Source organism: Gossypium hirsutum, chromosome D09 (genome assembly GCF_007990345.1).
Source record: "Gossypium hirsutum isolate 1008001.06 chromosome D09, Gossypium_hirsutum_v2.1, whole genome shotgun sequence".
In the NCBI taxonomy this organism is placed as follows: domain Eukaryota; kingdom Viridiplantae; phylum Streptophyta; class Magnoliopsida; order Malvales; family Malvaceae; genus Gossypium; species Gossypium hirsutum.
In genome coordinates this window covers 41,566,788-41,583,496 of record NC_053445.1, presented here as the reverse complement: position 1 = coordinate 41,583,496, position 16,709 = coordinate 41,566,788, and the positions used below count along the sequence as shown (strand labels likewise).

The following is a 16,709-nucleotide window of genomic DNA, read 5'->3' as shown; positions in this document are numbered from 1 at the left end:
ATTAGAGCATGCAATAGTAGTTTTTTCTTAATGATTGGGAGACACTACTTATATGGTGAGAAGTGTCATGTCTTCACTAATCATTAAAGTTTAAAGCATATGCTTATTTAAAAGGAACTAAACTTGAGACTATGTAGATGGGTTGAATTGCTTAAAGATTATGGTTCTATTATAGATTATCATTTACCCTCTTTTTTTTCTTACCAACCATGCTCATTTTCTTATCAATCAAACATGTGAAAACCCCATAAATTAAAGCTATTTTTTATTCAATCTCTTTTAATTTAGTCCCCTTTTTTCTTTAGCTATACGAGTTGATGACACCCACTTCGACGGTCTTACTCTTTGCTACATATATAATACTAGTTTTGGGCTATAGTGTTTTCATCTTTTTATCATTTCTAACCCAAGAATTGGAGAGAGATTACATGTCAAGGCCATTGTATTTGATATTTCTAACTTTATCAATTGAATGAAAGAAAGAACAAAGTGAAAGATATTGTTTAAAGTAATTTTGTGTACAAAAATCTTAAACATATATTTATATTTACTTATTAAAATTTTTAAAGATTTTTAAGTATTTTATCCAATTTTTATAGTAAGGACTAAAATGGTAAATATTGTAAACGTTGATGACTAAATTTGATAAAATTTTTAAATTTAAGATTAAATTGATATAATATATAAATATTGAAAAACTAAATTTAGTATTAGGTGAACAAAATAAAACTACTTTTACATCCATTAAAACAAACCCAAAAATATTTAATTTTGAAAATTAATTAATAAAAAAATTAATTAAGTGATGAATATGGAATGAGTTGAATAATATACTACTTACTATAATAGTATTTTATCCTAAAATATTTGCAGAAGAAGACAGGACAACGACCCACCAAACTACCACTCATCAGTTGCTAAAAATTTACGTTGAAGCCTACGAAACCCGGTTGTGTGTGTTCGCTTGTAGCTGTCGGCAGAGGTCATTAAAAAGAGTCCAAGGTGACTGTCTTTCTGTTTCTTTCCCTCTTCTTTACACAACAGAAACAGCAAATTAAATAGAAATGCAATTGGGGAATCTATGAGTGAAGCTGAGATTAAGGAGCAAAAGTGAAGATCTAGCAAGAATTTAGGTTTGGAAGAATCTATCTAAGAAGAAAAGATCAAATGTTGGTCCAAGACCGTGCAGTTCCTAAGTCTCCAAAACCTCCCCAGATCAGAAAGCTCCCCACTGTTCAACCCAACAGATTGTCTGAACCCAAAAACCTCGACTTCTCCGCATGGGTACCCGACAACTGCTACAAAATCGTCACTATCTTAGTCCTAATCCTCACCATCGCCGCCGTTTTCTTCATCTACTCCTCCACCAACACAGCTTTTCTCCTTTGCCTCCAATCCGAAACCCAGAGCGCCGTGGATTCCATCTCTCTCCCTCAAATCAACTGGAATTCCATCAAACCCATTCCTGACCGCACTTCGCCTTACGCTAATTTCAGATCAGAGCAATGGGTCGTTGTCTCCGTTTCTAATTACCCCTCCGATGCATTGAAGAAGATGGTGAAGATTAAAGGGTGGCAAGTTTTGGCAATTGGGAACTCCAGGACTCCCAGTGATTGGAGCTTAAAAGGTGCGATTTTTTTGTCTTTAGATATGCAAGCTAATTTGGGTTTTCGCGTTGTGGATCATTTGCCTTACGATTCTTATGTTAGAAAGAGCGTCGGTTACTTGTTTGCGATTCAACATGGTGCCAAAAAGATCTTCGATGCAGATGATCGTGGGGAAGTAATTGATAATGATCTAGGGAAACATTTTGATGTAGAATTAGTAGGGGAAGGGCTAGGCAAGAAGTTATATTGCAGTATAGCCATGATAATCCTAATAGGACTGTAGTCAACCCTTATATTCATTTCGGCCAACGTTCAGTTTGGCCTAGGGGATTACCATTGGAAAATGTGGGTGACTTTGGACACGAGGAGTTTTACACTGAGGTCTTTGGTGGGAAACAGTTCATACAGCAAGGGATTTCAAACGGGTTACCGGATGTTGATTCCGTGTTTTATTTTACTAGGAAGTCGGGTTTCGAAGCCTTTGATATTAGGTTTGATGAGCATGCACCAAAAGTGGCCTTTCCTCAAGGTATGATGGTGCCATTGAATTCGTTCAATACGTTATACCATTCATCGGCCTTTTGGGCCTTGATGCTCCCTGTTTCTGTTAGTACAATGGCTTCAGATGTATTGAGGGGTTACTGGGGACAGCGGCTCTTGTGGGAGATTGGTGGTAGTGTTGCTGTGTATCCTCCTACAGTTCATCGGTATGACAGAATTGAGGCATACCCCTTTTCAGAGGAGAAGGATCTTCATGTGAATGTAGGTCGTTTGATCAAATTCTTGGTGTCATGGAGATCAAACAAGCATAGGTTGTTTGAGAAGATATTGGAACTGAGTTATGCCATGGCGGATGAGGGGTTTTGGACGGAGCAGGATCTCAAGTTTACTGCTGCTTGGCTTCAAGACTTGGTTGCCGTAGGTTATCAGCAGCCAAGGTTGATGACATTGGAGCTGGACAGACCAAGGGCAAATATCGGTCATGGGGATCGAAAAGAATATATCCCTCAGAAATTGCCATCTGTTCATTTAGCAGTGGAGGAAACAGGGATGGTTAGCTCTGAGATTGGGAATTTGATACGATGGAGGAAGAATTTTGGAAATATCGTGTTAATCATGTTCTGCAATGGTCCTGTGGAACGTACTGCCCTGGAGTGGAGACTGCTTTACGGGCGGATATTTAAAACTGTGGTTATTTTTTCTGCGCAGAAGAATTCGGATCTTGCCATTGAAGAAGGTCAATTAGATCAAATTTACAAGTAAGTTGCCACAAGAATCATCACTTACCCTTCACATGATACTTTTAATCTATCAATTTATTTTTCCATGGTGCATCTTTCTTAGAATATTGATATATATATATTTTTAATTTGTTACTTTCTTTGCTTTTGAATATTGTTTTGGTAGACTAAAGTGATATTCTGGTTTACTAGATAGCTTTTGCTTCCAGACATTATTTTCCTGATTTTCTTTCATCTGTACCTGGCCAGGGAGGTTTTGCAATATAAGTCCTGATAAATTGTTCTTTAAATCTTTGGACAAAATGAATTTGGGCATAAGTCATTAACCGTGATATTATTCATAGATAACAATTATTAGTTTCTGTTCATCATATTTTCATAAATTACTTTATCCATGAACAACCAATATGAAATTTTTGTAAAAGCAACTGATCCATGGACAGCTAAAATGAAAGTCTCATCATCTTCTTTCACGTGCTTTTCACAGAAAATAATTTGCAGTTATTACATGCATGAGGTGATAAAGAAAATGATATCATATTGTGCTTGGGTAGATGAAGACTTTTAGAAAACTGCTTAATTTCGTTTTGTACTTGGTTTTTTTTTTTTCTGTTCATATTGAAGATCTTAACCCGTTGATTTATGTTAATCTTGATCCTTCATATTATCTTATAGATTGGAGGTGTAACTGCAGAGGGACTAGTAAATAATGATTGTAATATATTGGGAAGTGGAGGATGATATTTGTTGTATAAAGCAACTTGTGTATCTAATAATTATTTTATTTGAATTTTAAAATAATAAATGAGTCTCTCTCCTGATCATAAATAATTGATCCATAACCTTACCTTACGCAAAGGGCATTCCATTAGCCTTAAAGAATCGAAGTTGTACTTTAAGCAGTTCTTGCATGAAGTAGATTGACCATAGTATTTGAAACCGGGATTTGCTATACCTTGTGATTAGTTTTTGTTGATTCCAGACTGTACCTTCAGACATTCTAAAATCTCTAAATGGCCCCTCTTTTCTGATTTTCTTCATCAGCGTCAAGAATCCGTTCCTTTCTTGTTGTGGCATCTCTGTTTTCCAATCAAAGTACTTCCTCTTCTTTCCCATGATATATCATACGGAGGCTCCCTCTTCTACCTTGAGCTAAGCTTTGCCAGGAGGAAGGGGTGCAGTGGAATCCTTTTCACTAAGATTCATAATTATTTTACTTTTTTATAGCATAACCTTGGATTATGAATTCTTCTTCTTCTTGTTTTGATTCTCCCTACTAAGCAAACCCTAAAAGGGAAGAGTTACCTTATAATCTTAATGGAGTTTTACGAATTATAAATGCAATAATAATTGCATGTTTTTGTGTGGTTTTTTTTTTTCTATATTTTTGACAGGTTATCACATTTGGTACTTAGACAATTAAGGTTTTGTATGTTACTTTCTTCTGAATTAAGACTTTCTAAAAGCAGCAAATTGTTGTTAAATGGTCAATTTATAGTTAGTAACCATGGAAACCGTAGCTGTTTAGTGTGGTCATGCCTGTTTTACTAGTATTGAGTTGTCCTGTTGGAATGTTAAATGATAATTACTTTTACGAAGCATCTTTTATGTTTACTAATTGTCTCTCAACATATTTTGTAGGCATCTGCCCAAGATATTTGATCGGTTTTCAAGTGCTGATGGCTTTTTATTCCTCGAAGATGATACTGTTCTTAATTACTGGAATCTCTTACAGGCAGACAAGACTAAGCTATGGATAACGGATAAGGTACCTAAATTCTTCCTTTTCACTTGGCATTTGTGCTTTACTTCTCGTTTTACATATTTAAAATGTTGTCAATAATTATTTGTCCTACCTACGGTACTTCAGCTTTTGTATTTTCTTTTAAGAAATTATATTGTTCTAGTGCTTAGCTGTTACATAGTAGATTTCTTTCGCCATTTATTTGAAGAAAACATTTTGGATTGTTCAAAAATAATTTTGCAAATAGAAATATAATCTTACAAGCTTGGCGTATTATGTTCCTAAAATATGGAAATGTTCATTACGAGGAACTACTAAGTCATTGCTCCTATTTTCTTCTTCATTTGATGGCATTTAGGTATCCATGTCTTGGAGTACTGTATCAACCAAAGGAAGTTCTGATTGGTACTCAAAGCAAGCGGAGCTGGTAAGGAAGGTAGTTAGTACAATGCCGGTTCACTTCCAAGTGAACTATAGAGAAGTTGTGAGGAGTGACCAGAGCCTCACAATTTGCAGTTCTGAGATATTCTACATTCCTCGACAGTTTGTAGCGGACTTTGTTGATCTTGTTAATCTGGTCGGACATCTAGATATCCATCAAAAGGTTTCCATACCCATGTTCTTTTTGTCAATGGATTCACCTCAGAATTTCGATTCAGTGCTTAGTACAATGGTGTATAAGCCAGAACCACAATCTGCTAATTCTTCTTCGACACATTATTCCGCACACTCACCTGCAGTGCATCCATGGAAGGTGTCAAGCGAGCAGGAATTTATAAAGCTAATCAGAATAATGGGTGAAGGTGATCCTCTCTTAACGGAGTTAGTTTGAACATGAATGAAAGGCAGTAGTGTGGAGGAAAGAAACATGTACTACTTTTGTAACTGTAATATGAAAAACTGTTTTTTTTCTTTTTCTTTCTTTTCTTTACTTTGTTCCATAATCATTTTTCTGGGGGAAAGGGGGTGTTCTTTTTGTAAGTTCCTCTGTAGATTCATTACATTTGTATGATTCATTACTGTTTGCAGATTCTATTAGAAGAGAAAATGAAATGATTCTGCTCTTTTGGGCTCATCAGTATATACATGAGAAGCAATCTGTAGATTTTCAATCTTGTTTTCTGATTTTAATGCTTACTGAAATTTGAGGCATTAAAAAAAAAAAAGTATCCGGTCAGTACTAAAATTGAGAATAAATTTTACATAATTTAACAAATTTCCAATATTTACATTTTTAGTCAATATTTACACAAAATTTTAAAAATTGAAAAAATTGAAGGTTAAATTTTTTATTAATAAATTACTGAGTTAATTAGTTGGTTAATATATATATGTTAAGTGGGGAGGGAGAGAATCATCTTTCTTTCCTTCTCCATGATCGATTGTGAAAGAAGGATTAGGCAAAACTTGATCTTTTTCATTTGGCCATCAAATTAACAAGGTATGTGAACTTGATTCTTCTTAAATTTCAGAGATTTCTTTAGCATGAGATGTGTTCTTGTTAACCCATTGTTTATAGTTTAGTATTAGAAGAATTAATCTAAGTTACTATGGTAGAGAATGTTATGAAATTGAGTTGAAATTAAGAAAAATTAGTTGTTAATCTTGATAGATGTAGGAAATATGTAATAAGATAATGTATTAAGTAAGAATAAGTCTGATTTAATTTTAAAACCTTGAAAGCTATTATTGCATCATTAAGGACTAAATTGGAAGGGATAAAAATTTTGGGTTTGATAATAAATAATGGTTGAAGGAGATCATTGTATTATATTTATTAAGTCGGATTTAAATTCAACTTGGTGAATTGTGAGATAAGAGTGTTTCAGATATTTAGTAGGGATTGTAACACCCCTTACCCGTATCCGACACTGGAATAGGGTATGAGGCATTACTAGAACACATACACTTGCGAACCTATTTAACCGAATTATAAAATTTCATCTAAATTAAAACTTTCAAAATTATTAACATGCTTTTATAACTCTTCACAATATATCCTCAAAACATTATAATCATAATAAAATTGGGCCTACAAGACCCGATACATACTCATGCAATTCAATGCTTCGTTTCCATTTCATTCAATTCGCAATTTCTCATACTCACAATTTAAATCATATAACTAGCAATTTCCATTTAATTCACGTACAATTCAATGTCACTAAGTTTAACACTAATACGTATTTACCATTTAATTCAACGTTTATCGATTATACCATTCATTAACACATTTATGAAATTCTCAATTTTGCAATGAAAATATCACTTTAGCTTAAATAACAACATCATCCTGGTATAAATACACAACCACTTATCTATTTGCTTTAATTCTTTTGGGCCCATTTGTCACTTACCATCCTTGATCAAAATTAAGGAACGGTTACGGAAAATTGAGTACTTCACTTTCACTTTGCCATAGTATAACTATGGTCTTACGTATGATAACTTATCACTTGTCCTTGATCAGATAAGTGTAGCTAAGGCTACCACTTATCACTTTTTCACTTGATCAGATAAGTGTAGCTGAGGCTACCACTTATCACTTTGTCACTTGATCAAATAAGTATAGCACTTATCACTTTTTCACTTGATCAGATAAGTGTAGCTAAAGCTACCACTTATCACTTTATCTCTTGATCAGAAGTACTCAAATCCGGCGTTCCGCTTAATTTGATCATTTATTCGATTTTCGCATTTTTATTTTACTCTCATTTCAACACTAAATACATTTCATCATACATTATATATTTCATGAAATTAACACTTAATCATTAAATTTCAGCCATATGAACTTATTATTTCATCATCTTTCCACACTCGTTTTCTATGCACATCACATAAGATATAAACATATCATTCAACCATAGTCGCAAGCTAGTGTATTTAAACATAACTCTTTTTGGGGCTAACCACATGATAAATCATTTCAATGTATAAGTTATAAATTTAACATAGCATAATCTAGCCACTACTTGGCCAAAGCCTAAGCATATACACCAAATATGTCAGCCAAATACACATATAGCATAAGCATTATAAGCATGGATGAGCACAACACTTATTCATGTATCAGGCTTACCAACATGTGTTAATTCATAAACCATTCATGACATTATTTCATGCCAATCATATACCGAATATATCATACACACATACTATGAAACTTTATTTTCACTCATGAGCTTAAACCATGACCAATAATGCACAAATATAAGCATCATTTCTATTTCATCGTTTATCAATTATAATCAAGCATATGACCAATTATACACAAATCATTCATATATTTCTCAATTTTCCTCCTCCTCCTCTCCATTCCACATCCTTAATGTGTATAACACACTTAAACAACATTATTCATACTTTCACTATTTTCTTGTATGTAAAATTCAAGCTGTCCGTTTGAGTCAGAGTCACTAAATTATTTTTATCTAGAGTTACAGAGCTCCAAATTAAGATCCATAAATTTTCCCTGAAACTAGACTCACATATCTTCTTACAATAAAATTTTCAGAATTTTTTGTTCGGCAAAATAGTATATTTTATTCTTTAAATTTTCCCCTGTTTCGTTGTCTGACAGTTCCGACCACTCTTCACTAAAAAATAATTATCTCATTGTACAAAATTCGGATGATGTTTCCGTTTGTTTCTTATGAAAATATACTCATTAAGGATTCTAACCATATAAATTATAACTCATAATAATTTTTGTACAATTTTTAATGATTTTCCAAAATCAAAACAGGGGAACCGAATTCATTCTGACCTTGTCTCACAAAATCTATTATATCTCATGATTTATAATTCCATTGCTTACATATTTTCTTTTATAAGAAACTAGACTCAATAAGCTTTAATTTCATATTTTATTCACCCTCTAATTAAATTCCCACAATTTTTTGTGATTTTTCAAAGTTATACTACTGCTGCTGTCCAAAACTACTTTAATGCAAAATTTTGATTTCCATTTTGCCCCAAATTTCACAGTTTATACAATTTGGTTCTTTCTCAATTAACCCCTCAATTAATCTAATTTTCTCAATTAATACTTTCCCTAGACATTATAAGTTGTATCACAACTATTGGAATTCATAATTTCCACATATAACTCTATCTTCAAACTCTTTTACTATTAGGTCCCAAACATTCACTTTCTATTCAATTCTTTCAATAAAATCAGCATATGAACAATTTAAAGCTCTAATTCCATGATAAATAATCATATACTTCCAGCATGTATTCATAGCAACTTTCAAATTCTTTCATAGAATAAAAAACTAATGAATTCAACAAGTGGGTCTAGTTGTAAAAGTCCCAAAAACACAAAAATTTCAAGAAATAATCAAGAATTGAACTTACTTGCAGTAAAAATATGAAAAACCAGCTTAAAGAAACCCTTATATGGTGTTTTAGCTGATGAGAATGCAGAAAAATGAAGAGAAATCTAGATAATTCCACTTTGGTCCTAACTTTATTAAGCAAATTTTGCAATATTCCAATTTTACTCTTAATTCTCCTGACTTTCTTGCTGATTTCATGCCTTTGTCGTCCAGCCCAAATAGACCTTGGGTCTATTTTCCTTTTAAGTACTCTTCCTTTTATCATTTAAGCTATTTAATCATTTCCTATAATTTTGCATTTGTTACAATTTAGTCCTTTTTGTTCAATTAATTATCGGAACTTTAAAATTTCTTGACGAAACTTTAATACTAACTTTTTAACACTCCATAAATATTTATAAAAATATTTATGGCTCGGTTTAAAATCTCCGATGTCTCAATACCTCGTTTTCGATTCTAATTATTTTAATATTTATTTCTAGTGCACTATTCACTATTTAAAAATTTTTTCTAACTTCACATTTAACTTATACTCACTAAATTAATAATATTTTCTACTCATTTGTCAAATTTAGTGATCTCGAATCACCGTTCTGACACCTTTGAAAATTCAGGCCATTACATTTTTTCTCGTCGGATTTGTGGTCCCGAAACCACTGTTCCGACTAGAACCAAAATCGGGCTGTTACAGGGATTATATTGAATAAATTATATTCATATTTAATTATCATATTTCTATGTCCGAATTATATATTTAATGGATTTCTCATATTCGAATTTATTGTATGTAGCTAAAGACGACATTGTTATGTCGAAAAGCAAAAAGAAAGACAAAGCTTTCGATGAATAGCTAATCTGGTTTGTGCTTTCATAATTCGAGTTCTTTAGATAATTATATGTATATGTTTGATTCGTTAAATGTCCGAAAATGACAAACTATCAATGTGAAATTATTATGCCTATGTGACTTGAGCTTGTTTGACAGACTAAATATATGTGTATATGTTTGTTGATGAGATACGATCAATAATAATGATAATTGCCTATTAACGTTATTGGATAGAATCACAGGTATAGTTGGCATGTCATAGGGTCCGTTTTGATAGGTGAGAGATTCAGCACTATGTGTGTATATATAGTTCTCTGATACCTTAGGGGTTGAGAACGTATCACTAGCTCAAATTCCACAAAGGTACGAGCGTATTCTAGTGTGGTTAGTGGGATCGGTGTCCCAATTAGCACTTTGATGCATATTTGGTGTGTTGGTGGATTGATCCGAGTATCTGCCCTTCAGTTTGATATATGCTAATAGGGATTAAAAATGTAATACTATTTATTGTATACATGTGTACTATATTGGGATAAAAATTTTGAAGTGATACCTGGTTTGATATGTTAAACTAGATGCAAATACTCTGAGGGTGTATTGAAAATTATAACGAGTAATCAAGCAAATCATTGATGTGAACAAGGTGAAATGATAGATGATTTATTTGTGTATACGTATCCTTGATGTTAATGTTGAATGTTATTGATTAACTTGAGTTATCTTATTACTTGTTTCAATTTGATTTTGTTATGTTTATAATTGAATTTGAATTATGTTAGCACTACTGAGTATACCTTTCTTAGCGTATGGATTTGTTTGTTCCATTTGCAGGTCTTGGATAAAAGTTATAGTAGATTCGTGGTCAAACACCAAACTCAAAGGCTCAAGTTAAAAGTCTTCTCGTTGCTATTTTGTATGTATATAAATATTTAGAGTCGTACGACATGTACTTAAGTTTGTGGTCTTGCTACATGGTAAGGTCTTGGTACTTTTGGTAGTTTGGCTTTTTTATCACTAGCTAATTATGCTTGATTATGTGAGTTTGAATATGTAAGTTAGTTGGTTTAGTAATGACGTGTTGGAAGGTACGATTTGGTAGTGATTGAATGCATTTTAATAGGTTGAATTGAATATTATATTTCAAGGTAAGTTTTGGTTCATTTTAATAAGGTTTGGGATACTTGAAAGTGGGTATTTTAACCATTTAACCATTAAGTCTCAAGACATACTGAGCTGATACCAAGACAAGAGGCCTTTGTCGAGACAATGGCACATCAAAGCTAGATTAATTTTGTCCTGCTCCAATCTCAAGATAAAAACCCCTTATTTCGAGACATTTAAGCATCGAAGCAAAAATGAGAAAACAGGAGTTGAGGAAACTTGTCTCAAGACATAATTTCAAGTGTCTCGAGACATATTGATATCGAAGCTAAAATTTCCAAAAATCAAATAAGACCTATCTTGAGACATGGAGTCCCATGTCTCGAGATATAACCTTGAAATTTGACAAAAAAAATTGGATTCGAGTCTAACTCTAAATTTGACTTAATATAACCTTGTATTTATATGAAATTGATTATTGTATGAAAAGAGTGTATATATTGTTCAGTGGATGATTAGATCGTTGTGAATGAAACTTTGTGAATTTCATGTCAAGTTAGCCTGAGTTGCTTCGGCAACATAATGTGATGTCACACATCTAGATCTGTTGATTGGGTTAAGTGTAGGGGAGTCAAGTTACTTGAGTATTTATCTGCAGTAAGTATTAAGGCCTTATATTGACCATGTAAAGAATTTATAAAAAATAGCAAACATGTTGTCTGTTAAATCAAATAATCAAACTGAAATTGTCAATAGGGGTGAATTGACTTTTAAAAATTTTGTGAAAGATAGAAAAGATAAAAAATTAAACACAAGAATTTAGAGTGATTCAACCCTAATTGCCTACTTCACTATCTTAACTTTCCACAACTAAGGATTTTCCCAAATTCACTAATTTGATCATCTTTGAGACAAGGTTTAACCTTACAAACTCTCTTCAGGTTTCTACGCAAACCTTAAGATACAAACCCTCTCAAAGAGATACAAAAAATCAAACAAAGAAAATAATCCTTACTAGATCAAAGTGTTTGCAAATTAAGCTCAATTACAATGAAAAACACTTGAGCAAATAAGATGACAATAAGGCTCACCAGTATATGAAAGAAAATGTATTGAAATATTTGGCACAAAGATTATTTAATTGTTCTTTTTGCTTGAATATTCTTTCTTGTTGTTGTAGGACTTATGGAAGATGGTATTTATACCCTCTAATTTATTTTCAACCATTGGAGTTATTGTGGAAGAAGAGCTGTTGGGATGAAAATACTAGAGCATTTAATTCACCTGCGACAAAAGGTATCGATACTATTTGGAAAAGTATCTATAATTTTAGCATTTAGTGCCTTAATTCAATAACCATTAAAACTGAAAAAATTGATACCAAGATAAAATTATCGATACCAAACAAAAGATATTGATACTAATTGAATACCTCAAAATGGCAGAATTCTAATTTCGTATCGATATTGAAAAATATATCGATACAGTGTGTCAAAATCAATACCATTTAAAAAATAATTGATACCTAACAAAAAGGTATCGATACTTGGTAAATTGTTTGCAAGTTAGTAGCCTATTTTGGTATCGATTTCTAAAAATCTATTAGTACCTAACAAAAAGTATCGATAGTGGGCCTGGAGCATTTTTTGAAATTTTACTAAGTGTTGTTTAAAATTATTTTTATTCGAAACATAGTGTTTGTTATATCAAAATGTTTTTTATCAAATAAAGCTTGGGTCAATAATAGCCCTGTGAATTTTGGTTTTGAATAAAATTTGCTCCCCTTTCTAAAATTCATTTTCGCTTTAAGGTTTCATCAGACATTGTTGCTTATTGTCAAATTTAACATTCATTTGTATTCATTTTTTGTATTCATTTTTAGTTGAAAAACATTTTGAAACAATTGGTCACTAAATTTTGGTAACACAATCAACTATTGTTCAATCAACCATTACCATTAACTTTACCTTTCTCTTCTCTCCCTTTTTGTTATATCAAAATAGGACAAATAAAGCTTAAATGAGAGAAATTTTGTTAGCCCAAGAATAGAAACTGAAAATTATGAAAACAACGAACTAACATTAAGAATAAACATGATAATATCCCAAATTAAAGTAGGACAATAGAAGAGTGCATTAACAAATTAAAAGATGCATGATGCAAACGTATGAATGGTCTAAACTAATCATCCCTAGGTGATGATGAAGGATCCAATGGAGGAAAGTGAGCAAGAAGTTGAGTCATTTGCTCCTCCAAAGTCTTTATCTTAGAGCCTAGATTACCAACATTATTATTTACTCAATCAAAAGCATCATCTACACAAGTACGAAAACCACTAAACTCCTCACTCAAGGAAAGTAATAGCACCAAGGATGGCAGCAAACATGTTGCCAGAGTGAGACAGAGCAGATGGTTGAGCGGATGAAGATGCCGGTGAAGAAGCCTGCTTGGCAGGAGGTGGAATATCATCAAGATCAACTCCAAGGTCTTCATCATCATGACGCGTCGCTTGACCTTCTTTCTCTCATTCTCCAGTAGAGGGATTTTGCTTGTACTTGGCATGATGAAGAGCCCCAATACCGATAGGTTGATGTCTTCGGATGGGGGTATTGACACGAGTATTGATGCCCAAATGGGAAAAAAAAAAAAGATAGGTCCCAAATGGTAAGGTTATAGAGCTACCTAGGTCTCTCCCAATAGATTTGGTAATGTCGTTATACATGAGAAGGGCCTGTTCGACTTAAAGCAATCTATCCACCAATAATCTGCGTTTCGAATGACGGTAAATGCTTAGATATGGGTTTAAAGATCCAAGAGATAACGAGATGCAATAATTGATCATGCATATCTAAATTAATAGCAAGATTAGATGGAACAAAATTGGTGGGATTAACAGGACCCTTTTCATTAGGCACACCACCGGGAGGTAATGACAAAAAATTTCTGAAGTCTTCTAGAGTGAGGTGAATATGTGTATTCATAAGATAGGAATTAATGGCAATAACAGTGTCATTGGACTCATCATATTCGACCATTTGGTTACTATAAAAGGCTCGGACAAGGTTTTCGAAAGTGGGAGAACGTGTTCTAAAGAAATCAAGCAATTGTCACTTACATAAAACGGGAAGATACCTAAAATTAAATGATTATAAGCAATCAACATTTAATGTTCTAGAGGTATTAACTAGACGAGTGATGAAGACTCTATCAAACCATTCTCGTTCTCCCAGAGAACGAAAACATTCGCGAAAGGACGAGTTAGACCCACTAGAGGCACTAGCATAAGAGGGATCGAATCTAGGACGTTTCTTAAGAGGCATAATGTAATCTAGAACTGTAAAACACACTAATTTTACTAAGAAATTTCGTTGAGAAATTTTGACAAACACTTGGTGAGCAAGAGATTAAAACAACATTTTCAACAACGCAGGGAAAATTTTGGTAACCTCCTGCATAAAAACACAATAAATATGTTCTAAATCATCTCAAAACTCAATTTCAAAATAGCTATTTAACAAAGATTTTAATGAAATTTCGAAAAAAAAATTTACCTCAAAATGTGTTTTAAAATGGTGAAATCCTTGAGCAACCTTGTGTAATCCTTGATGAAAATGATAATAGGAGTTGTTTTGTGTAGGGATTATGAAGAAAAAAAAATGGAAGATTAGAGATTTTGAGTGTTAGGGGTTTTGAGAATGAAAAACGGATGAGAAAAAAGTTTGGGGAAAAATTGTTTTATGTTTAAAAAACACGGTGCAATATCATAAAACCCTAATATGGTATCGATATTTTTTATGGTATTGATACCAAATGTTTATTACGTTTTCTGAAGTGCAGAAAATTGTTCCAAACTTAATATTTTAAATTAACTTAGAATGACATTTTGTCTTCATACGCTTAAATATGTTATGATGCATACGAAACATAGATCATCATAAGACATGCAAAACTTGGATATTATCATTCAACCAAAAAAAAAAAAAAGACCAAATAAGTTAAAAATAGACTAATCATGCAAAATCACCGCCCCTAACTAATTGCATATGAGTCATTTAAATAATTTGTTCATGCTTTTTCAAACAATTTCAACTCATAAAATATTTTAAAAAAATCTAAGTACAAAGATATAAATAAACACAAATCCAAGATAAGGTAGTAATATATAACTCTCTCTTAAGTGTTTAAAATATTTCTTTATCTAAAGATTTTGTAAAAATGTCAATTAATTAGTTCAATGTGTCAGCTGTTTGATTCGGGGTGTCAATAAAGATCATTAGTAGCTCCAAAAATAATATCATCAACATATATTTGAACTACTAACAAATTATTATCTTTTCTTTTGATAAAAAGTCTTGTGTCAACCTTTCCTTTACAGAAACTTTTTTCAATAAAAAAATTTAATAATCATTCGTTCCTTGCTCTAGGAGCTTGTTTTAAATTATATAAGGTTTTGAAAGTTTGAAAATATGTTAGAGTGTTTTAACCATATTTAATGTGTTTTCAATTATAAAATCATTTAGAAAACACAAAATATAAATATGTTAGAGTGTTATAATTATGAGAACATTATTAATGAGATTTACTTATGTGAGTGTAAAGTGTGTCTACTTCTAGGAGTTCAAGGACTTAACTCTAACCACATTCATGAAAAGAGGTTATAAACACATAGCCATAATGGTTTCCCCAGATAATGTGCATTGATTGATATTGAAATCACTGTGTGAAATTTGTTCAGTTAATCAAATGGAATAGTTGGTTCAAAGCATAGTCTACCATATAATTTCAATTAACTTTAACATATTTCCACCAAGTAAAGATTCAATCACAGGACGTCTTTATTAATACAATCGATTTCCAATATTTATAATGTTCCAATAGTTATAATTAAAAACTTACAAGTAATCCGAAAGTTATGTCACATGGTTATTAACCAAGAAATTGTCACTATTTATAATGGTAAGTTATCTCTCTTGTTATCAAAAGTTACGTCACTTAATTGTTAATAAATAATCATAATTATTCAAGTACATATCTACTGAATTATTATATTTATTGGTAAAAAATATGACTAATCATTTGGATAGTTATATTTCTATGAGAAGATATGAGAACTTCTATAAACAGGAGAGGAATTTCATTTGCGTAATAAACTAATATATACCAAACCACACCAAAACTCGTAAAAAAGTTCTCTATTATCCCCATCTTCTAATATTTAAAGATTATTCTATAAAGAATTACTACGGAAGTTCTTTATAGAATTTGATAATCATGCTATGTTCCTCTTAGTATTGTGGATTATTTTCGTCAGTGCAAAATGCAAACAACCATTGAGCTTCATTGTATCCTTAAGATTCATTTGTAAGTAATTCTTTTGCAAAGCAAAATATAAGTGGAAGTTAATAAGATTTTAAAGAAAGTGACATACTTACACACCATAAAATCTTCTATTAATTTTTTATATCCTCACATACCAATGTAAACTCTATACTAAAACTGAAATTACAAACTTTTACTTCAAAAGATCAAAACTTGTTTTCATGCAAGCTTTTATAGAATTAAAAATGTTGAAGTAACTTAAGACAAATCAAAGTATATATTATAGGTCTAGATTTATTCCAATTTCCACACGATTTTTATAATTTATTTTGTAATGATTTATTGTCCCTTTAAAGAAAAAAAAAGATTTTCTTCCATACAAATTTTTGTTTGATGAACATAATAAAGCTTATTCCGCTGCAATGAATTCGAAACTTAGTTTAATGGTAGATGTGATTATACTGAATTTCACATATCCCTGAAAATTCTTTTACCAAAAAAAGGAAGATCAGTAGTGGTATTGTT

At 32.0% G+C, this 16,709-nt stretch overlaps 1 long non-coding RNA gene and 1 other non-coding gene across 2 annotated transcripts; one reads left to right on the top strand and one right to left on the bottom strand.

Moving 5' to 3' along the window:
• The first annotated feature begins 889 nt into the window (after positions 1-889).
• Positions 890-5,673, top strand: LOC107891313 (probable glycosyltransferase STELLO2). The gene is made up of 3 exons (XR_005918139.1): positions 890-2,866; positions 4,490-4,616; positions 4,951-5,673. It is a non-coding gene; the product is annotated as a probable glycosyltransferase STELLO2 (transcript).
• Positions 5,674-12,924: 7,251 nt separating this feature from the next.
• On the bottom strand, positions 12,925-14,844 carry LOC107891314 (uncharacterized). Its single transcript, XR_001682177.2, has 2 exons — positions 14,417-14,844; positions 12,925-14,314 (listed from the first exon to the last, which is right to left on the bottom strand). It is a non-coding gene; the product is annotated as an uncharacterized lncRNA (long non-coding RNA).
• Between the last annotated feature and the right edge of the window lie 1,865 nt (positions 14,845-16,709).